At 37.2% G+C, this 24,688-nt stretch overlaps 1 long non-coding RNA gene across 2 annotated transcripts in view; it reads right to left on the bottom strand.

The window, feature by feature from the left end:
* LOC103105258 (uncharacterized) overlaps positions 1-24,688 on the bottom strand; it is a 137,223-nt gene that overhangs the window by 5,088 nt on the left and 107,447 nt on the right. For both annotated transcript variants that reach the window (XR_008915176.1, XR_008915175.1), the window contains one exon: positions 4,026-4,125. This is a non-coding gene — a long non-coding RNA (uncharacterized LOC103105258). The remainder of the gene's footprint in view (positions 1-4,025; positions 4,126-24,688) is intronic.

Below are 24,688 nucleotides of genomic sequence, written 5' to 3'. Positions count from 1 at the left end.
ATAGCTAATGTGATCAGAGTTAAGATGTGAACTCTTGACATGTATTGGTTGAAAAATTACTATGTGCAAGATACTAGAGTATGAAGCATAGCATGCAGACTACAGTTGTGGAGGAGGCATGCATGCAAGACAGAAAGCTGAGGATGGGCAGAAGCTGTCAATCAAATGGAAATTCCATTTTGGAACGTGTCCGGGAAAAGCAGTTTGGAGCCAAGTCAACGGCTGGACTGGGCCAAAGGAGGCTATTGGCTTTTGGTTTTTAAGAGGGAGGAAACTGAAGGAATAGGGAGGAGGGTAGGCAAACCTTGATCCATTAGTCGTCTAGTATCAATCAAATATACACCCTCAAATTACCCTCTATTACACAGTGGAGATAGCAGGTTAAGGGCATAGGACTTACCAAAGCAAAGATCATATAATCCCAAATCCTAATTTTAAATTTAAATCCCACATTACAAATATTTATTACTACATTACTACATACACTACTATATTTCAGACACTAGGCTAAGTGATTGAGGTGCCAAAAAAAAAATGAAAGTTCATCTTCCTAGAACTTACATTCTACAAATTAGGTCCCCAAAAGGCAAATAAGTTCCAGAGGGTCACACAGTAAATATCAGGCTTCAAATCCAAGTCCTTTAATTCCAAATCCAGTGTTTTTTCTAGACTCCCTTTATTACCTAACTGCATTTGTGCCTCTAAGAAGGAATTCATTTATTTTTTTTATTTTTAAAGCCTTTCCTTCCATCTTAGAATCAATACTGTAAAATGGTTCCAAGAAAGAAGAATGATAAGGACTAGGAAATGGAAGTTAAGTGACTTGCCGGGGTCACACAGCTAGAAAGTTTCTGAGGTCAGATTTTGAATCCAGGACCTCCCATCTCTAAAGGAATGCACTTATTAGTGGGTTATTAACATTATTTATAATAATATTATATTTAAAATAATGTATGATAATATAATAAATAATTAATAACTTAATTATCAACATTATTAACACTACTACTGTGATTCTGTAATAAGAACCTGACATTCGTTTAGAAAGGTAACAATGATTACAAGTCAACATGGCCTTGGGAAGAAATAGATTGAGTCTAGTTAATACCATTTCCTTTTTTTGACTGGGTTGTTAGACTGGAGGATCAGGTCATGGTATAGACAAAGTAAACTTGGATGTCAGTCAAGGATTTGGTGAAATCCCTCAAGATCTTGATGGCCACTAGATGAACTGGCTGATGGCAGAGTTAGGTGGATTTGATGCTACTTGAATGATTGGATATAAAGAGTTTATAGGATTAATGAGTCAGTATCAATGTGGAAGAAGTTCCAAGGTATCCCCAAAATCTGTCTTTTGTTTATCAGTTTTATCAGACTTAAATTAAGATATATAGTATATGAGGCATCTCATGGCTCAGCGGATAGAGCATCAGGCCTGGAGATGGGAGTTCAAATATGGTCTAGACACTTCCTAGATATGTGACCCTGGGCAAATAATTTAACCTCAATTGCCTAGCCCTTTCTGTTCTTCTGCCTTGGAACCAATATAAAGTATCAATTATAAGACAGAAGGTAAGGGTTAAAAAAAAATAGATACAGTGCCCTGTTTCCCAACACCTAATTTGTATATGACTCACAGGAGAACTCTGAATTTGTCCCTGAAAAATCCTGAACCCCATTACTGTTTTGTAAGTATTGGACAAATACACATTGATATTGGAAATGAGGATTTGATTAATCACCACAAGCTAAAAAGAAGTTCTCTCAACGAAAAAACTTTCATAGCCTAGCACCCTCCTACCTTTTCAGTATTTTTACATCTTTGTTCCCAAAACACCTTCTTCAATCCAGTTATATTGGCCTCTGGCTATTCCACAAACCAGACCCTCCATCTCTTGGCTCCTGACATTTTCTCTGGCTGTCCCTCATGCCTAAAATGCTTTGTTTCCAGCTACTGAGCTCCCTAGCTTCCTTTAAGTCCCAACTAAAATTCAGCTTCTTATAGGAAGACTTTCCCAACTTCTCTTAATTCCAGCACCTTCCCTCATGAATTAATTCTTATTTAAATTGTACATAGCTTGCTTTGTATATATTTGTCCATATGTTGTCTCCCCTATTACATTGTAAACTTCTTAACACTTAGTAGGGACGTAAATGTTTAATGATTGACTGATTGAAAGGACTCAGCTTTGACCAGAAAGTTTGGTCTAAGAAAAAATCTCAAGAGTTTGGTAGAAGAAGAGCTTTGCCTTGCTCTATGTTGCCACCTTCTCACTGTTAATTATCTCAAATTTATCCTGTATGCATGCTGTTGTTTGCACGATGTCTCTCCTATTAGACTGTGAGCTCTTTGAGATCAAGGACCTTCCTTAGTATCCCCAGGGCTTCATGCTGTGTTTGGCACAAAGCAGGCACTCAGTAAGCTTGTTGCCTGATGGACTGCCTATAAGAGCTACATGACAAGAGGGGCTTCTACCTCTCCCCCTGAGCTGCCAGTTGCTTCCTTGAAGAATGCTGAGACTCATCACATGTTCCTTCTACCTTTTTACCTTGGTTCTTTAAGTTTGTATCCATTCTCCAACCTGGACATCACATGCATTGGTGGGAGAATATCTCTGATATATTATGAGTAGAATGTTATAAATATTCTTGTTTTGCTTTTTGCATAGTAAATGTTTTGATTTAGTTAATGGAGTCACCTTGTTAAATGGGAAGCTCACTGGTGGGAACTCAGGAGCTACATTGTACTGTCTTAGAAGAGTATTATTAGGATTAATTAAGCCATAGGGCTGATGAGGACCATTTGGAGTAATTGGGATCTTAGCAGCTAAAGGCTGGTAAAGAATGGTGGGCAAGGTTTCTTGAAAGCCAGACAGAATCATGGGAAGGGTGTCTGTTGGAATTCTGGATAACCTGAGTCAGTTGGTTTCCCAGCTGCCGACCTGAACAGTAGGGGATCTCCTGGAGGTTTTTTCTTTTTTTTTTCCCTAGAAGGCTGGTATTTCTGTTCCCTGGAACACTGAAAAAACTCAGTGGCAGGTAAAAGAGGAGAACAGGTTAGTTTTTCTGGAATAAGTTTCTGGGGGAAATCAACAGAAAAGAGAAAGAGAGAGTCTGATTTTCCTTTGTATGGCTGCTGAGAGGGCTAAGATATTTTGTGGCATGCTTGGGCCAAAAGACCTAGCTAAGCCCAGAAGGACTGACAGTGAGCAGGGAGAATGAATAACCAAACTGATTTAAAGCTAAAAGAGATCTAAGGAAACAGAAAGAGACTGTATTTTTCCTCTTGAGTGGCTGGAGAAAGAGGGAGCCATTTTTGAGGCCTATGTAGGCCCAGAAGCATGGTTAGGCTAGAAAGCCTAGCTAGGCCTGGAAGGGCTGGCAATTGGCAGAGAGACTGATTCAAAGCTGAGAGAAATTAACAGAGACAGTAAACTTTATTATAAATAAGAGGATTATAATTTAGCAGGTTATTTAGAATAGATCTGGGAATTAGTATAGATTAAGGAGTGATAAGACTCAGGGTGACTCAAGCAAGAAGCAAGTTCTCATGAACTAGAGGGAAGTGGGGTAAAAGCTTAGCCTCCTATTAGATTTAGGAATACTATCCTCAACCTTCATTACCTTTCCTTACCTTTTCTCAAACCTTTTCCAATATTTACTAAATAGAGGGTTTTTTTCTATCTGCCTCCAGCAGTTATTCATTGTGCAGGCCCAAACAGTTACATGGAGTTCCCCCCCAATTAACATTTCTATATTAACATTCCTGGCTGTTCCTAATTGCAACATTATTAATTGTAACATTCTTGGTGATAGATTACAATTAACAGTATCCACCCACCATGTTTACTCTTAAAACCCTAACTCACCACATCATTAATTGTAGTAGCGCTGCCCTTCTGGGTACAGATTAGATGAGCAAGCCAACTTTGAGATTCTCTAAATTCCCTCCTAATCGATCTTAACACATTGGTCTTTGAAAGAGGAACACATCATTTGGTCAAACAACAAGAATAGTTCTTTACCAGTCATTAAGATCATAGATTTAGAGCTGGAAGTGTTGTGGAGGACTTGAGGTGAACCCCTGGGGTTTGGGATGGGTCCCCTTTGCAAGAATTCAAGACTCTATAATTTAGAAATAAAAAGAGAAATTTATTAATTTGGAATTCATATTGAAGTGGCTGGGAAGATAGCAGAGATGGGGTACTGCCTCCTATTGGAGATGTGTTCTGGGCTTTTTATACTCTTACAATACCTTACAATACCAAGGGTCTATGTGACGAAGGATGAGGTAATAGAATGAAGTTGGGCAGGAGTGGGAGATAGTCTAGATACAACCCAATGGTAACAGTGTCCATCTTGGAATCTAGGGGTGAGTCCAAGGAGAATATTTCTCTCAGGGCTCTTTTCGTATCATGAGTTTCTGAGACCCAGTCACCTTTTCCTCAGCATCACAAGAATAACAAGGAAGGAAAGCAATTTTCTTGCTTAACTGTTTGTGGAATTTGGGGTGTAAAGGGAAACCCAGAGTCCCATTCCAGAAAGGAACTTACAGATTACTTAGTCAAAGCCATCTCATTTCACAGATGAGGAAAACTGAGGACCAAATGGAAGAAAGGACTTGGTTAGGGAAATACAAATAGTAAGTGGAAGAGTTTCTTTTTGAACCTATATCCTCTAATTTCAAAACCAGTGCTCTTCCCATTATATCACATGATCATTTTGACTTCAAAAAAACAGGTCCTATATTGACTAAATCCTATGATATAATTGGCCCAGAAACCAGCTAGAAAGGTGTTTTTTTTTTCTTTTTCATTATTATGACCTCAGGACAGTTACGTTACCTGGCACTTTTAACCATAATGTTATTGTTGAAGGACAATTCACAGTCCAACACTACCACTTATTACCTCTGTGACCCTGGATAAGCCACTTGAATTTTAAAAACTTAAGCAACATGATCGTGAAACACTCTCCAAATTCAGGGATAGACTAAGTTTGGGAGGTCGATACCTAGATTTTGGCCTTTCTAAAGAAAATTACATAAGACAAATTAGAAGACACTTTGTCAATAACTCTTGCAAAGTGATCAGGGATTATTTTAGAACTCATTGCCCAATGTGGCTTGAAATGGATCTTGATAATTTGAGAAAAACTACTGTATATGTTTCAAAAGGAAACAAAGAAAAAGACGCAGAGACTAATGATTTCATGGAGACAGTTAGGAAAGAATTGAAATATTTAAGAGATAAGACTGATAAACAGGAAAAAGGGCCTGATACTCAACCAATGGCACTTTTCCCTCTCCAAGAATCTAATCAATCCATTACCTGCCAATTCTGTGAGAAGAAGGGCCACAGAATAATAGAGTGTAGAAATTTATTAAAGCTAATCAGAAATAATATGCAGTTTAATAACAACTACAGAAATAATAATTATAGAAATAACTATAATAATGATAATAGAAACCACAACTTTAGGAATGATAATAATAGGAACAGAAATTGGGAAAATGATAACTCAAACCAAATGACCCAACAACAATATAACTTACATGGAGTTTGTCCAAGAAATAGTAAGGGTGCTACTGCCCCTCCATGTGGGGAAGAAGGTGGTGCCCCTTAGATTCTATTGTTTTTGTGGATATTAACCCTTTTCAGTTTTGTCTCCCTTCCACATAGTAGCAAAGAAGGAAGAAGGAAGCTAGAAGAAGAAATAGATTTTTGAATACAGTACCCCTGTGATTATGAAATATACACATTTTTAACATTTTTGTTTTTCTTCCCTATTGATGGATCTGTACTATATTGTTGCTCTTTACTTGTGCCATACAGTATTTGATACTTTTTCTCTCATTTTTTGCATTTGAAGCATGTCACCAGTATTGAGACTGATTGACTGTATCCTATCACATGCATTGGATATAATAATCAATAGGCAAGAGGATACTGTTTTTTGGGAACGCATTGAATTCCTGAATTTTTATTTTATTATTGCTTTTCTTTTATTTTGATTAGAATATTTGATTTTTCCCTTTTCTCATTTCTTGTACTTAAAGTACATACAATCAATATTATTTTTTTATTCTGCAGTAATAGAACTTAAAATATATACTTGCTATAATATTAATGCAAACCCAAAACCTTTAGACTGTGGGAATCTGCCACTTATTGATAAATGTTATGGAACTGTGATTAATGTTTGTGTCTGATTCTAGGAAATGGGATCAAAAAAGGAGCTCAGATTTCATCTATACAGTGCCATCAGAGCACAGACTTAACCTGAATAGTGCCAAAAAGAGCACACAGGTCAAAAGAAAGAAACCAATCCAGGTAGGAGTGATGCTCTTCTAAGCCAATACAAAAGGACTTGAACTTAGTATGAGACTCGAGGTTGTGACACTTGACATATGTTAAGACATAGGACTCCTTGTATCCACACTCTTTGTGAAATACTCATAGATAAGTACCAAAGTTTAGCTTTCATCCTGGCTCTCCCTATCTCCAAGAATGACAAAAAAATCAGACCAGGGAATGATACTTCCCTATCACACACACAAAAATCTAGTCCTTTTTCTTTCTTATAGTATGACAACTTCCTGTAGTATTGGCTGCAAATGAATAAGTGAAACGTTATTGCATTTTGTCCTTCAGACTTGTGGGATAAAAATTACTTTAATTGGACCCTAATACAAGGGTCTATTATGAACTTATTCTTGTTTACTCAAAATTTTATATACATAGATTTTGATATTTTGAATTTTTTTCTTTCTCCCAAAAATTTAACTTTCTTCCATTTTTTTCTTTATGTTTTTGGTTTCTTTTTTCTCTTCTTTTGATAACTGACTCATATACCCTAAAGCTCAACCATGCATCCTAAGCTGAATTGGGTGTTTCTCAACACCCACTTCAGGGGGGATTGTATTTTCATAAAATACAAGATTTAAAATTTTTGTTCGAGAAAGATCTTCAAGGAAGCTTGCTAACTCCTAAAATACAGAGAATGAACTGTTTGCAGAAAGATGCCTGTAAACCCTACACGACATCAGGAACATCTAGAATGAACTTTGGGTGTGGTTGATTGAACATTTAATTTGAATGTATACTCTTATGCCAAAAGGGGACTGCCCCCAATTGTTTTTTTGTCAATGCGCCCAGCAAAATATTGGTTTTGCTATCTCTCTCTTCTATTTCCCTCTTATCTCTAACTATTGTAGTTTCCTCTTAGAAGGTGAAAATTTGTATGCACCTGTACTTAGAAGATTTAGAGGTCCAAGATGATTATGTTTAGTGATCAATTGGGGAAACTAATCTCCCAATCATCATCAGAGGGGATTGTGAATTTTAGATTTACTCCACCCTGCTTAGTCTTTAGAATTTTAGCAACCAGGAATGTATACACCCCCACTTAAGGATTAAGTGTGGGGGAGGATGATCTGTGACCTGTGTGTGCTAGCAAGTGACAAATCAGAAATAATTGACTGACCCCCTGGGCTGTCCTAAGCCAAGCTTAAGCCACCATTGGTACATGTAAGACACAGGGAGTGATATAAAGAACTGCCTTTATAATTCATGTCACTTCCTGTGAGAGGGGCTTTTGCGGACTTGGGTGGTAAAACTTGACTTGGAGGAGCTCTGAAGCATGGGTCCTGAGACTGCTTCCCTTAGGTGACCACGTGGTGAATGTTAAGCCTGACTTCCCTTTTCCTTGACCCTTCTAAAGGTTCCAGCCTCCAAGGAGGCCCCTCCCTCAAGTATTCAATGTCATGTAGGGTCACATTGATGTAATATTATAACAATATAATAACTATATAATAAGATAATATTATTGAAATGAACAGATTTTGTGCTATACTATTTAAATTACCAGTACTTTATAGAGCTAGGGGAAAAAAAATAGCAAAATTCTTTTGAAGAAACAAAAAATCTATAATTTTAAAGGAAATAATGAAAAAAGTAAAGATGAAGAAAGCATAGCATTACCAGGTTTCAAACTATCCTATAAAGTTGTAATAAAAAGTAGATTGGCTTCAAAATAGAAAAGTAGATCAGTAAAATTGACTAAATTAACAAGAACAAAAGCAATTTAAAAAATGTTTCATTGTTTAATGCTCCAAAGAACAAGTGTTTTATGGAGCTAGACTCTGTGTTGAACAAGAACAAATAAGGCAGAAACTTGGTTTTGACCAGTTTCTTTCACCATACATCACAATAAACTTAAAATGTGTACTTGACTTGAATATAAAAGGTCTCATCATTTAAAAAAAAACTAGAGGAAAAGGAAAGACATTCACAGCTATAGTTCTTAACCAAACAAAAAATAAAGGCAATAATAAAAGCAAAATAGATCATTTCAGTTACATAAAATTAGAATATTTTTGCACAAACAAAATCAATGAAGATAGAATAAAAAAGGAAGCTATGGAGGGTATTTTCATCAAATATTACTAATAAAAATCTTAAATCCAAAATATAATGGAAATTAACAGAAGAATATTTCCCTAACAGAGAAGCAATCAAAAGACAAATGATTTTTAAAAGAATGGCAAGCTAAAAATCACCATATGAAAACATAGTGATTTAGAAATCACTAATCATTTCAAAGATGTAAATTAAAACAAGTCTAGGTTTCACCCATGTGAAAAGGAATTCTTTATTCCTTTTTTAATTTAAGTAGGAGGTGGGGTGGAGGGTGGGGACCTGGAGATCCTCTTACTATGGAGATGTGTAAGGATTAAACAGCCCACAGTGACAGGAAGTAGGAATGGGAGCCCCCTGCTGAGGCAGCTTCAGTTGCAGACTGTCAGTTGCTGATAGTTAGGACTGACAGTTGCAGGCAAGTTAGCTGCTGGGCATGAGTTGGTCATTGGGGGTTGGTAGCTGGTGGTTTGGGTTGGCGATTAGTTGGGGGTTGGGATATATATATATATATATATTGATTCTGCCTGGTTAGCTGAGCTGAAGGGTAATCAGCTGGACTTTCTCTAATGGCAATTATAGGTAGATATAGTCATTTTAAAGTAGTAAACTAAATTGTTAATTGTTAAAAGCTGCTAGAAATTTTCCTTTCTCTGGCTTAAAGGAATAATATTAATTTACAACTCTACTATATTCTCATTAAAACTTAAGTTATTAAAAGCTGCTCTCTTATTTTGTCAACCCCCTAATTTATCCCTTACACCCAACACCCAGGAAATTGACAAAGGTAACAAAAACCAGGAACTGTTTTTGTTGAAGATCTATCCGAAGATCAGCACACTAGTGATAGTTTGAAGTGGTCCTATAATTTTGGAAAGCAATTTGGAATTTTGCAAGAAAAGTGACTAAAGTCTTCCCCAGAGATCCCACTATGGGGCATCTACTCCAAAGAGGTAAAAAACATGGTCAAAGATCCAATATGCCCAAATGTCCATAGCAACTCTTTTGTGGTAGCAAAGAACAGGAAGCAAAGTTGGTACTAATTCATTGTGTAATGTATGAACAAACTAGCATATGAATGAAATGGAATAACACAACTGTGTTATTCCAATGTAATAAATAGCATGATAGGAAATGATATATATGAGGAATTCAGAACATAGAACTGTATGGACAGATGAATAGCAAAGGAAGCAGAACTAAAGGAACAATAATATACTCAGTGAAGACAATGATATCTATGAAAAGATCACTAAAAGGACATTGAACTCTGAATGACTGAAAAACTAGCAACCATTCTGGAGAACACATAATAAAATAAAGTGAAGTAGGGAGGGCTAGGACAAAGTATATACATTACCTGACACTGTCACTGTACTCTTGTTTTTTTTTACCCTCACCTTCCATCTTGGAATCAATACTGGGTATTCATTCCAAGGCAGAAGAGTGGTAAGAATAAGGCAATTGGGGGGGGGGGGGCAGGGAGAGTTAAGTGATTTATCCAGGGTCACACAGCTAGGAATTTGAACCCCAAACTTCTTGTCTCTGAAACTGACTTTCAATCCACTGAGCCACCTAGCTGCCCCATGTACTGAGTGTTTTTGCCAATTGTTAGTGGAAGAGATATTTCCAGAAATGACCCTCATAAAAAAACAAAAAATATTAGTAAAATGGAAAGGAGAGAGGGAGAGATGAAGGAAGGAAGAAAGCAAAGAAGGAAGCAAGGAAACAAAGAAGGAAGCAAGGAGGGAGAAAAGGAAGAAGGAAGGGAGGAAGGAGAAAAGGAAAAAGGAAGGAAGGAAGGAAGCAAGCAAGCAAGCAAAGAAAGAAGCAAGGAAGGAAGAGGGAGAAAATTCTTTTCTCCTAGTCCTTTGCCAGGACACCTGCCAAAGCACTACTATCACTCTCCCAGTTGGTTGTGTAATTGACTGCATTTGCTTCAGTCCTATTGGATTGTAAGTTTCTTGAGAGCAGGACCTGTCCTATCTATCTTTGTATAATTGGATTCAAATAAAGTTTGTTTAGTAGTTAACTTTATTGGTAAGTGTTTGTTAAATTGAATAGAACTGAATTAAATTGAACTAAATTGAATTTGTGAAGAGGCTAGATGAAATGTGTCAGAGAGGCAGAAGAACCAAATGACCTTGAGAAACCTCCTGTGTGCCAAGCCCAGTCTCCTGGGCTGTGAAGACCTAGACCTGGGTTCTGCATGCCATGGACCTCTCATCATTCATCTCAACTTCTTGAGCTCATGTTACTTGAGAAGACATAGCAGTCTCCTTAGGGTGGAAAGGTTCAGTCAAGTCTTCTCTTAATGCTCCCTTTGTGGAGAAACCTTCCACCAGCACAGGCCATAGAGAGCTCGTCTCACCAGGCCCACTGTAAACAGGACTGAGACATTCTAAATAAATACACCCACTCATTCCTCTGTGAGGGAATGGCCTGGTCTCTCAGGGAGGCAGCTAGGGCTTATGGAAATAACAACAGGGCATTTCGGAGGGCTATGAAGGATAACCTGGTTTGCTTGGCTGAGATAACCATCGTGTGGGGGCAAGAAGAAACCAGCCAGTGGTGGCTGAAGGCTAGTGCTATGACATACCACTGGCCTCTGTTTCTTCCCTCTGACAGCCTGCCCCTAAATAAGTGATAGGATCTTTGGGTCTCTAACCCTTGTTGGGAAAGTAATGGTAATATAGTCTAACTTTTCTTTAATTTTACATATAAGGAAACAGGTCCAAGCAGACTGCCTAATCAATTTTTTTCAAGCTGGAAGAGATCTTAGAGACTGTCTGGTCCTATTTTCTCATTAACAGATAAGGAAACAGAGGGCCAGAGGCAAAGTGACATACCTAATGCCATACAGTCAGCCTCAGTCTTCAGACCCATCTTCTTTTCTGACGTTTCCTGCTATTCCCACTTCCCAGAGGCCCTGTAGAGCAGTAGTCCTTTTCCCTTCCCTCACTCAACAAGTTAGGCAACGATGATAGTAACAACATAGCTTTTCTCCAAGCATTGCCATATGTGTTTTAGTAGCAGCAGCATTCCATTCATCCTCACAATAGCTCTGGATGCTAGAAAAGAGTATTGGAAAGAGGCAACTTGCCTATTTACGTAGTACCAAGACTGGAATATAGATTTTTTTCTTTTTTTAAGACACTTACCTTCTGTTTTAGTATTAATTCTAAGACAGAAGAGTGGCAAGAGTTAGATAAAACAATTGGGATTAAGCGACTTGTCCAGGGTCACATAGCTAGGAAATATCTGCAGATCCTCCTAACTCCAGGCTTGGAGCTCTATCAACTCTGTTATCTGACTGCCCCTGGAATCCAGATTTCTGCACTCAGTCTAGTTGTCAAATTACTAAATGCTAAAAGATTTAAGTAAAATATGTAGATATTATTCCCCTGATCTTACACCTGAGTCTGTCCAAGAAGGAAATACAGTGATTAATCCTGGCATATAGTTTTACATAAAATTTCATTAAATTTTTTTTAATTTTCCTTGATTTCATGATTTATGTTTTCTCCCTCCCCTCATCCTGCTCCCTTCTTGGAACTGACAAGCAATTCCACTGGGTTATACATAAATGTACATATATTATCACTTGAACCTATTTCCATATTATTCATTTTTGTAAGAGTAATCTTTTAAAACCAAAAACCTCAAATCTCATACCCATGTAAACAAGTCATAAATCATATGTTTTCTTTTGGATTTCTACTCCCACGATTCTTTCTCTAGATGTAGATAGCATTCTTTTTCATAAGTTCCTCAGAATTATCCTGGATCACTATGTTGATATTAGTAGCAAAGCCAATTACCCTTGATTGTCTGACAATGTTACAGTTACTGTGTATAATGATCTCCTGATTCTGCTTATTTTACTTCTCATCAGATCATGGAGGTCTTTCCAGTTCTCATAAAAATCCATCAATTCATCATTCCTTATAGCATAAAAGTATTCCATCACCATCCTAAACATAATTTGTTCAGCTCTTCCCCAATTGAGGGACACCCTTTGTTTTCCAATTTCTTGGCAAAAATATTGGATTGGTTTGCCATTTATTTCTGCAGTTCATTTAACAGATGAGGAAACTGAGGCAAACAAGGCTTAAGTAATTTAGCTAGGGTCACCCAGCTAGTAAATGTCTGAGGCCAGATTTGAACTCACAGTTATGAGTCTTCCAACTGTAAGGCCCTGCATTCTATCAGTTGCACTATGTGGTTGCCAAATGTTAATAATAATAACTTACATTTATATAGCACTTTAAAGTTTCAATAAATCTATGAGGTAGGGACTGGGTAAGTCCTTGCCTCTCAGGGCCTATTTTCTCCCCTGTAAAGTGATGGGGATGAACTTGATAACTGCTAAGACTCCCTCTACTAGCTCTAGATTCTATAATCTGTAATTGTTTAAGTTTCCAAAACTGTGCTGCAAGAAAGTAAGCATGGTATGGCAGAAAGAATACAGGACTTAGTCAGGAAACCTGGATTCAAATTCATTCAACAGTGAGAAAATAACTTAACCTTATAAGGAAGTTAGATTAGATGACACTTAAGGGCCTTTCTAGCATAGCTATAAATATTTTTGTACAAACAGATCCTTGTCCAGATTTTTTGTTATCTATTTGGGATATAAACCCAGTAGTGGTATTACTGCATCAAAGGATATGCTTTCTTCTAAAGCCTTTTGGGCATAATTCCAAATTGCCTTCCAGAACAGTTAGATCAATTCACAATTCCACCAGCAATGCACTAGTGTCCCAATGGCATACACTGTTTTTGATGAAGTCATCTTAGTTCTTTGTAGTTAATACTTTCTTTACTAGATGTCCACTAGCCCTCTGTGCTAACACATTCTACAATTTTTTCAGTTCTGTCATCTAACACTTCAGCTCTTCTGCCCAACTTAGTGTCATTAACAGATATCTGTTTAGCCTGCTATCTATGTCTTAATTCAGAGCGCTAATTAAAATGTTGAGTAGTACTACTTGAGGGAATGATCCCCAGGGCAATCCACTCCACTATGTGGTCATCTCTCCAACTTTGTTAAATTCATCATGCCCCCATGTCTTGGTCCAATCAGTCCACCAGTTCCTAGGTCACCTAAACATGTGAATTTCTGACCCCTAGAAGGGCTAATTGAGATAAAGCTTAGGGTCCAAAGAAAAAGTTTTTCCTTTCACACTCCCAAAATCATTCCATCATCTCTGGTTGGCTTTGGTGGAGCTTTTTAAAACTTCAGTTGAGCACTGAGTTGTTTTGTTTTAAGATGAGATCTCCTTATCTCACCCAGGCTGAGAATTTAGGGAGTACTCACAGACCCCATCCCACTACTGTTTGCTTAGCCCTGTTCTATTACTGACCTGGACCAGCTCATCCATCATTAGGCAACCTCCTGTGCTCTTAGCCATCTTGATGCCAAACTTAGTGCAGACACTCATTTGGCATAGCCCACATCATCTCAGCCTTTCTGGTAGCTGGGATTTCTGGTATATGCTGTCATGCCCTGTAAGCCCTGGGTAATGCATCAAATGGACCAAAATGAAAAACTATCTTAAAACTGTCTTAAAAATACTAGTTTTAGAGCTAGAAAGGCCCTTAAGGGTCATCTAATCTAACTTCCTTGTAAGGTTAAGTAATTTTCTCACTGTTGAATGAATAGCAAATAGCCAAGCCAGAATTTGAATCCAGGTTTCCTGACTAAGTCCTGTATTCTTTCTCCCACACCATGCTTATTTTCTTGCAGCACAGTTTTGGAAACTTAAACAATTACAGATTATAGAGTTTAGAGCTAGTAGAGGGGGCCTTAGCAATTATCAAGTTCATCCCCATCACTTTACAGGGAAGAAAATGGGCCCCGAGAGGCTAGGACTTGCCCAGTACCTACCTCATAGATTTATTGAAAACTTTAAAGTGCTATGTAAATGTGAGTTATTATCAATATTTGTCAACCACATAGTGCAACTGATAGAATGCAGGGTCTTGCAACTGGAAGATTCATCATTGTGAGTTCAATTTTTTGAGACATTTTTTTTTTGTTGAGATATTTACTAGCTGGGTGACCTTAGCTAAGTTACTTAAACCTTCTTTGCCTCAGTTTCTTTATCTGTTAAATGGACTGCAGAAATAAATGGCAAACCAATCCAATATCTTTGCCAAGAAAGCCCCCAAATGGGGTCCTGACTGAACTACAATAACAACATAATTCATATTACTCTTGCCTAAGGTCATGCAGCTAGAAAGTGTCAACTTTGGGATTCAAACTCATGTCCTCTGATTCCAAATCTAGAGCTCTTTCCACAATGATGCCTCTCATCCCAGTGCTCTGCTTCTCATTATGATCTGGGCTTCCTTCCCTTGGGTGAACTGCTGCTGCTGCTGGTTCCCTCCCTACAATGGCATCTTTTGAAGTCCTCACTAGTCAGAAACATTTCCATTTCTGTGTTCACCTCAGGGCCTCTGTGAAGCTGAGATCTGTGCTTTTCCCTAGCAATGATGAACATGTAGAGCTTTGGCATTTTAGATAAAAAAAAAAAAACCTATTCTGCCAACTCCCTTTTGGTTTTGTTTTTTTCCTGAGTATATATCTCTCTGCATATATTTTAATTCATTGATATTTTTCTTTTATATATCATCTTAATTTGCAAATATTTATTCCCCCCTCCTCAACCTGGAAAACCCTATGCCGTCATGTTATATCATACCTCTAGAAAGATAGATTGGATCTGGATAAGGACCAAAGGCAGGCAAGCATAAGTCAGCAGAGAAGAGGGGATTTCTTCCATAATAAAACATAGGAGTGGGCTTCCTAGGTGACCCAATGGGCAGAATGCTGGGCTTGGTGTCAGGAAGCCCTGAGTTGAAATCGAGCCTCAGGCATTCACTAGCTGTGTGATGCTAGGCGGGTCACTTACCCTTTGTTTGTTTGGGTTTCCTAAACTATAGAATGATGATAATAATAGCACCCACCTCCCAGGATTATTGTGATAATCAAATGAAGCAAAAATATTAACAAAGCATGTCTTATGTCAAGTGCCTACATTTTGTTGTTCAGGCATTTCAGTCATGTTTGATTCTTCATAACTCCATTTGGGGTTTTCCTGGCAAAGATATTGGAGCTGTTGACCATTTCCTTCTCCAGCTCATTTTGCAGATGAGAAACTGAGGCTAACAAGCTTAAGTGACTTACTAGGGTCATACAATATTTGAGGCCAGATTTGAACTCAGAAAGAAAAATCTTCCTGACTTCAGGCCCAGGACACTAACCACTAAGCCACCTAGTTGCCCATCAGTGTCTACATAGATCCTTAATAAATGCTTCTTCCATTCTTTCTAACATAGAATAAAAAATAAAGAGAAAAAATAGTTCAATAAAACCAAACAACATAGTAACTGAGCAAGTCTGACTGTATATATAATTTTCCATACCTAGAGTTGTAAAAATGGAGACTTGAACCCCAGACTCCAAGCCCTTGCTCTAGTTCCCGAGATGCCCTCTAATCTCACTGAGATTCTCACCTGGGCCGAGAACAAATTATTATTTAAAGAGTCTCTGCCTATGGTTTTGTCCCTCCTTCCTGTTTCTGCTTCCAAGCAGATGCGTCTCTCATGATGTAGGTGAGGTTGAATGGGCCTCTCGGCCCACCTAGGCACATGCTTTCTTACTTATATTTTCTTAAATTCTTAATCTTAAATAAACCTATAAAAATATAATACTTCTAGAGTAAAACTAATTTTTACCTGCCACAGTTAGGCCTAAATTTTAATCATAACAGAGTCCCCCATCTCTGCAGAAATAGGAGCAAAATATGTTTTTCCAAGCAAAGTCATCATAAAACACATTAAAACTAAATAATATTCAGTTCCATTTTTTGGGGGGGGGGGGGGGTTAACATTTATATTGCTGTAGTTATTGTGTGTATTGTTTTCCAAGTTCTGATTACTTAATTTCCACTTTCCTGGTTCTTCATTAGTTCCTATGTCTTCCCATACTTCTCTGAATTTCTTTCATTCATTCTTTCTTATGACAAAGTAATATTCTACTATTTATATATGTGCTGCTTTATCTTCAACAGGAAAAGATACAAATAATAAATACAGCTATAAAAACTGTACTGCAAGTTTGTGAACAGTCATGTGGTTATATTTGCCTATGGTGTTCTACGTTAAGTATATTCAGTAAAATCAGTTTGCATTCTTGAATTAGGCTGTAGGCAAAATGTGGTCACAGTTCAAAGGACAAGTTTTAAGAGTCTTTGGTTATTACCTGGTACAACCTTTCTACCTCAAAGAGAAATTTCTTTCTCTTAAAACTTCCTAGGATGATAGTGTTTAGATCTGGAAGAAACCTTAGAGATCATTTAGCTCAACATCCTCATCTTTTAGAGAAGGAAAAGGGGGAAAGAACTTGCTCAAAGTCATCAGATCCCCGATATTGCTTCTGTTTTCTAGTTTAAAGGGCCAATTTATCAGCAGATCAAGTGGAACTTATATTTCTTGCTGGGTGCTAGATGTTTTGGGGAGATGAGGTGGAGAGCAAACATAAGAAAAATATACTGCTCCCACCCTCCCTGATGATTGGCATAGACCTGCCCATGGCCAGCATCTAGAATCCAATGAGGATCATCTAGATGGGTAACAGGCAGGGTCAGTTCTAGCCACAAGGTGAGGAGGCAGCCTCTTAAAGAGTAAAATTTGATGTACGGCACCAAAAGTTACACCCAGACCCAAATACAAGAGTTAACAAACCCCATGAAGCTCTAGAGTACATTCCAATATATGACATTTTCCATGATGACCCTGTAATGCAAGAAACCTAAGGATTTCCAACCCCCACTGAAACGTTGGTTTCCCCACATGGTTAACTTTGGGGCATCCAAACCTGGCAAGCCATGTGCTGTCATGTTATAATATATTACCCTTCAAGAAAGATAGATTAGAACTGGATAAGGCCCAGAGACAAGTAAATACAAGTAAGTAGACAATAGGAGATTTCGGCCATAGTAAGACAGATACAAATGTGTAAGTTTCCAACATTTTATGCCAAATTCCACAACAAATCTAAAACTGATGTGTGAGGGGCAGCTAAGTAACAGTAGATAGAATGCCAGATGTGGAATAAGGAAGACCTGGGTTCAAATCTGGCTTTAGTTACTTCCTAGCTGCGTGACTCTAGGCAAGTACTTGACCTCAATTGCTTCACCCTCACCTCTCTTCTGCCTTAGAACTGATACTAAAATAGAAGGTAAAGGTTTCAGGAAAAAAAATAAACTGATGTACGATTTGAATATTAATAGAACAAAATTTAGGCCCATCCTGAAGGACCAAAGTATCTCAACTGATGTAGTACATTTATACATATTAGAAATAATGCAATAAAATGTATAATTTAAAGGGAAATTATAATATCTGCTTATAATTATTGTTTTTAAAGAACAATTTCAATCAAGAGAAATTATAGTAAATTATAATAAAACCATCAAAATTATTTTTAAAATTATCACATAAATTACACAATTCATATGCCTGACTGGTCGTGTTAAAGATCATACCATTAAAAAAATACTTTTTCATGGCTATACTTAGAGATATATTCTTAATCAAACAAAAGATAAAAGCAATTACAATCCAATGGATAATTTTGATTATATAAAATTGAAAAGCTTCTGAACAAACCCAATGAATACATCTAAGGATAATAATAATAGCTAACATGTATACAATGCTTACTGTGTGCCAAGCACTTAATAATTGTTATCTCATTTGATTCACATTGTAGGCCTAGGAATAGGTGTTATGATTATCCCCATTTTATAGATGAGGAAACTGAGGCAAACAGGATTAAGTGACTTGCCCAGAGTCACAGAACTAATAAGTATCTGAGGTTAGATTTGAACTTAAGTTGTTGGGATTCCAGGGCCAGTGCTCTATCCATTGTGCCACCTAACTACCCTATATTTTCCTTGCTACTGTTACATAAACTGTTTTTATTTATAGTAGGTGATCTCGAAGGTCTGCATTTTATTCCAACACTAAATTTGAACCTCTGGATGAAATGGAGTCGGGTTTGACCCACAACACTGTGTGACCCTGGGCAAGTGACTTTACCCTGTTTGCTTCAGTTTCCTTATCCGTCACATGAACTGGAGAAGGAAATGGCCAACCACTCCAGTATCTTTGCCCAGAAAACCCCAAATGGTGTCATTAAGAATCAGACACAACTGAAACAACTGAACAATAATAACCTTTAAGTCCAGATTCAGAAATTTTTCCACTACATGATGCCACCTTCCAAAAGACATTCCCTTGAAGCTTTCCAGAGGTGTTTTTAGGTCAAATAAAAGGAAAATTTTCTTAACTTTGGTTCTATGAATCAAAATTATTAATAGGCTCCATAAAAACTTAGATAAATTAGAATCATAGCATCTCAATCTGAAAAGGCCACTCCATCACTTATAGCCATATTTCAAGGATGGAGAGAAGCACTTTTGGTCAAGAGAGAGCCAAAATCACGAATGACAACTCTTTAGCAATTGTACTGCTTATACCCACCCTGGATTAATACAAGAGCACTTTTAGTCAAGACAGAGTGAAAGCTGTGAAGCACAGTATTGGTTTTGGTCATAAGGGATCAAGGTCCTAAAGGAAAAGTATTACTTCCAGTCCCAAGAAGGTCTGGTCTTTTCTGGGTAAGGACAAGAGTGACCAAACAACTTAGGAAACATCAAAAACTTCCAAACTCCCAGAACTAGCTCTATATAGAGTGTGAAAAAGCCTAAAGCTTGAGAGTGTCCTTCCCTCTTCCCATGCCAAGAACAGAGCCCAACTTTAACATAAAATTCAAAAACAGGGGGGAAACAACAATAGCAAAAACAAACAAAATAACCGAACTATAAAAACTTACTAAGGTGATAGAGGAGACCAGGACATAAAATCAGAAAGCAATGGAGTCAAAATAGCTATAAGCAAGGCTTAGAATAAAAATTGTGAATTGAATTCATCAACAAGAATTCCTACAAGAGCAAAAAAAAATATTTTCCACACCAAATAAGAGTAACAGAGAGAAAATTTAGTATAGAAATAAACCAAAGGAAGAAAATTGTGAAAATGGGCAGTTAGGTGGAGTGATCTAAAGTTAGGAAGATCTGACTGCAAATCTAGCCTCAAGCATTTACCAGCTATATGATCCTGAGCAAATCACTTACCTCCTATTTTGCTCAGTTCTTCATCCTAGAAAAGGAAACAGCACTTCAGTATCTGTCAAGAAAATCCTAAATGACATTTAAAAAGAGATCCAGAAATGCCTGAAGACAAATGAGCAACAAAAAGAGGCACAAAAAAATGGGGAAAAATTCCTCAAAAAGAATTGACCAAATGGAAAGAAGAGGTTTTAAAAAACTTGCTGATGAAGATAATTCCTTAAAAATTAGAATTGAGCAACTGAAGCAAATGACTCTATGAGACATCAAGAAATAACAGAATAAAACAAATATAATGAAAAAATAGAAGAAAATATTATGAAATATATCATTAGAAAAATAACTGACCTATAAGATAGATTGAGAAGAGAGAATAATTACTAGACTACCTGAAAGCCATGATCAAAGAGTCTAGACACTGTAGTTCATGAAATTATCAAGGAAAATTGCTCTAATATCCTAGAATCAATGTGCAAAAAAGAAATTGAAAGAATCTACCAATCACCTTATAAAAGAAATTCCCAAGTGAAAACTCCTAGGAAGTATTGCCCAATTCCATATTCCTGAAATCAAAGAAAATACTTCAATTAGTTAAAAAGAAACTATTCAGATACCATGCTGTCACAATCAAGATCACACAAAATTTAGATACTACTTCTTTAAAAGGAGCAAAGGACTTGGAATATAATATTCCAGAAGACCAAAAAAAAAAAAAAACCTGGCATTACAACCAAGAGTAACATATCTTGAAAAATTGAGTTTACTCCTCAAAGGAGATAAATGACAATTTAATGAAATAGAGGACTTTCAAGCAATCCTGATGAAAAGACCAGAGCTGAATCAAATATAAGACTCAAGAGAAGCATAAAAAAGGTAAAAAGAGAAATGAGGGACTCAATGTTTACCAGTCTATATAGGAAAATAATAATGCAACTTCTACGAACTTTATCATTCTAAGGGGAGTTAGTAGGATTCTTCTACCTAGGAAAGATGCATGAGTAAAGTTGGTTATATTGGGGTGATGTAAAAAAAAATTGGATAGGCAAGAAAGAGGAATGTCCTGGAAGAAGGGGGAAGGGAAGATGAATTGGGAAAAACACCTCACATGAAAGAAATGTTCATCTTCATGTCATCCAAAAAAGGAAGGGAACATTATGAGATGTAAAAGAAATCATTTTGAGTTTATTGAAAATGTGTATATAAATAAGACCAATACAACCGAGATTAGAGCAGAAAGTTGGGGAAAGAATTTCACAGCAAATTTCCCTGCTAAAGGTTTTATTTCTCAAATATATAATGAACTGAGTTAAATGTATAAAAATATAAGTAATTTTCCAATTAATAAATGGTCAAAGGATATGAACAGGCAGTATTAGATGAAGAGATCAAAGCTATCTATAGTCCTTTGAAAAAATGCTCTGAGTCACTCTTAATTAGAGAAATGAAAATTAAAACAACCCTGAGGTACCACCTCACACCTATCAGTTTGGCTAACAGGACAGAAAAGGAAGATGACAAATGTTGGAGGGGATATTGAAGAATTGGGACACTAATGCACTATGGGTAGAGTTGTGAACTATAGTCTAACCATTCCATAGAACAAACTACACCCAAAGAGCTATAAAACTATATATACTCTCTGACCCAGTTATACCACTACTAGCTCTATATCCCTAAGAGAGTAAAGAAAAGGGAAATAAATGTATAATCAATATCAAATTGCTTATCTTCTTAAAAAGAAGGTATGGGCAGGAGGAGGGAGAGAATTTGCAATGCAAACTTAAAAAATTATTAAAATTTTTTACATGTAATTGGGAAATATTTAACAAAATAAATAAAATATGTAAAATAAAAACATTTTTCAAATGGGATATTTGTAAAGTGCTTAGCATAATGCCTGGCATGTAATAGGTACTATATAAATGTTTATTCCCTTTTTTCCTTTCATTTTTTTTGTACAAAATTAAACTAGCTTTTGATTTTTTATTTGAAAATTTTATTTTTTATTAATATAATTTATTTCCTGGTATCTCAGTCCCTCCCCAGACCATAGAAGGCATCATCTAGAAAAGCTCTCTCTCTCTCTCTCTCTGTCTATATATATATATATATATATATATATATATATATATATATATACATAATGTCTTTTGGGTTTCCACTTTTTAGTCCATTCTCTAGAGATGATTATTCACAAGTTATTCTTCAAGTATTAAATCTGTACCTATATAAAATGTTCTCTTGGTTCTACTCATTTCACACTTCACCATCTCATGTAGTTCTTCCCAAGGTTTTTTAAAAAATCAATCTGCTCATTATTTCTCATGGTGCAGTAGTATTCCACCACAGTATTTTTTGCCATTCCCCAATTCATGGACGTCTCCTCAATTTCCAGTTTTTTGTCACCATAAAGAAAGCTGCTATAAATATGTTGGAACATATAGATTCTTTTCCTTTTCCCCTGATATTCTTAGGAAATAGAACCAGAAATGATATTGCTGGATGTAAGGGTATATACAGTTTATCTCTCTCTCTATATATAATTTCAAATTGCTCTCCAAAATGGTTGGATCAATTCACAGATCCACCAGCAAAGTATTAGTATCTCCACTTCTTCACATGTCCTCCAATGTTTGTCTTTTTGCCCTTTTGTTATTTTGGCCAATCTGATGGGTGTGAAATAATACCTTGGTTTGAATTTTCCTAATCATTAGTGATTTAGAATGTCACACACACACAAACCTCTTTATTATAGGGCAGTGATGGCAAACTTTTTGGAGATAGAGTGCTGGCTCCCCTCCCCCCAACCGAGTGCCATGCCTACATCCCCACTCCACAAAGTGGGCATGCTCTATCCCTCCCTTACCCCACACAGGGGAAGGAAGAAGCATTGGGCTGCTGGGGGAGAGGCAGGTGAAGTTAGGAATGCTCTCAGCAAGCATAGAGAGAGTGACCCAAGCACTCTGCTTCCCTCAGCTCTGCTGCCTGAAAACTGCCCACCTTACCTCCTGTGTCATTGGCTGCTGGGCAGAGGGGTAGGGGATATGAAAAAATGTCATTGGGCCTGGTGGAGAGGGGAAGGGGAGAAGCCCCACCCAAGTCCCTCTGCCTTTCTAGTAACAAAATGGGGGTGTGGGGCTGGGGGGAGGGGGGACATGTGTCCATAGAGAGAGCCCTGCATGCTATCTTTGGCACTCATTCCATAGGTTCACCATCACTGTTATAGGGAATGGCTCTCTAGAATGGAAGAAAGGGGAGAGGTACTAAGAGAAGAAATCTAGATAATGTAAAAAGATATTGATACAAATATGCTTTTAATGGAAGAAGTTAAACTAGTCAATAATCTCTAAAGCCTTCCTGGATCTAAGCTCTATGATTCTGTAATAAAATAGATCATCTATGAGGAACTATTTCTTGTTGTAATAACTGTAATATACTCTGGCTTGACTAAAGAGCTGCTTGAGGCTGCCTACTTATAATGGGATAGATGAGAGATGCTGCTAGACAGATAGATATTGCTAGAGAGGATACTCTGGATTACTCTGGAGCTGTCTATTGATCACTAATGGCTAATAAGTCAAACTATTTCCTACTCTCTTTCTCCCTACACCTCCCAGATTCCACCCATGCCCTCCTGCCTCCCTTTCCTCTCCCTCGGTCTTCATCAGCCACCTTCTAAGTAACTCAGGGGAACTATGAGATTTCAGAGAAATATTCTTTACTCTTCTATTCTCAAGCAAGGAGATTTATTGGGAAAACAGGACAAGGATGAAATTAAAGTGAGAGGGATGAGGGTGACCCTAATCTCTAAGGAGAATTAGGAGGGTTTGGGAAATGTCAGTCTAGTCACAACTGTGACTCAGAGACAGCCAGAGAGATAGAGGACAACTGTAAAATCTTCTTCCTTCTTCAGTCAGATAATCTCTGCTTGAGTAATAAAAGTCCAGACTGTCAAAAACCACAAAGGTCTCTCTCTCAGCCTAGGTCAGGAAAAGCCAGTCTCTTTTGGTCAGAAACCCCAGAGAGAGAGAATCAGTTCCTCCCCCTGGCCAGCTCCAACTGCTTCTCCTGGGAACATTCTGTTTGGAATCTTCGCCTTGATTGACAGACAGGTCCTTCACCTTGGTCTGCATGCCTGGCTTGTCTTGCAAATCCTCTCTTTCTTCATGCCTCTTCCACAATTCTCCAAACTTTTTGATTTTATAAATGACCTTGCCTTTTTCAAAACTCCTCCTGTCAAATCATAGGGTCATTAAATTCAGAAGATTCTCAGAGGCTATTTAGTTAAATCCCATTTTATAGAAGAGGAAACTGAGATCCAAGAGTTTATATGACTTGTTCAAGTCCTACAAGTAGTGACAGAAATAGTATTTGAACCCAGATCCTCTGATTCTAAAGCCTTGAGTTTACAGAACTCCCAGGTCCCAGCCTTGAGAGTAGTTCTAATGTCACTAAGCTCTTAGCAACTTATGTGAAGGAGTTGTCATTGTAAGAAAATCTGGTTCTTTTTTAAGCAGAAAGCTTCTCTGGTCTCAAGCTTCAGGGCAAGGTAGTACATTCTCATCATGGATGCTTTCCAGTCAGTCAGAGCCAGATCAAACAAATAGGGTTTAGGAGAGCTCACTAAAAATTATAACGGGCTCCACAAGCCTAAATTATTATTATCATTGGAGGTACTTTAGCTTTTTTGTGGCCTGAGTGTCTCCCACATGAGAGGTCTACCTGTTCCCCAAAAAAGTAATTATTGGACTCTACCACAGTCATGCAAATAAGGTAATTGTTTGGAAACCATTCCTTCTCTCACTGAAGTATCATCAAAGATGGATAAAATTATAGTAATGTCTTATGGATTACAGGCTAACATAATGTTTTTTTCCCCCTATTTTTTGTTACATTGATACAATTTTGGTAATCATTTTCTGATATTTTGGGATCCATGTCCTTTCTTTTTCTCTCCTCACTACCCTTCTTGCTTCCTCAGGACAGCAGGTAATATGATATATGCTATATATATGTTGCCATATAATGCATTTTTTTCATGTTCATTATGTTGTGAAAGACATTTACAGA

The sequence above is a fragment of the Monodelphis domestica genome, chromosome 1 (genome assembly GCF_027887165.1).
Source record: "Monodelphis domestica isolate mMonDom1 chromosome 1, mMonDom1.pri, whole genome shotgun sequence".
In the NCBI taxonomy this organism is placed as follows: domain Eukaryota; kingdom Metazoa; phylum Chordata; class Mammalia; order Didelphimorphia; family Didelphidae; genus Monodelphis; species Monodelphis domestica.
The sequence above is the reverse complement of the archived record's forward strand: the minus strand, read 5'-3'. Positions and strand labels throughout refer to the sequence as shown.